Raw genomic sequence first — 200 nt, forward strand, 5'->3', positions numbered from 1 at the left:
CACACACACACAGTCAAAATTCGAAAAAGAAAAAGCGTCAAAAGTGCGATAAAAAATACAAAATAAAAATGCGTCAAAATTCGAAATAGAAAAAGCGCCAAAAGTGCGTTATAAAATGCGTAAATATCAGTAAATGCGGTAACAATTATAGAAAAACAGTGCAAAAGATAGAAAAACTGGGATATAGAAATACTCGAAAA

This window comes from Penaeus monodon, chromosome 22, assembly GCF_015228065.2.
Source record: "Penaeus monodon isolate SGIC_2016 chromosome 22, NSTDA_Pmon_1, whole genome shotgun sequence".
In the NCBI taxonomy this organism is placed as follows: Eukaryota; Metazoa; Arthropoda; class Malacostraca; order Decapoda; family Penaeidae; genus Penaeus; species Penaeus monodon.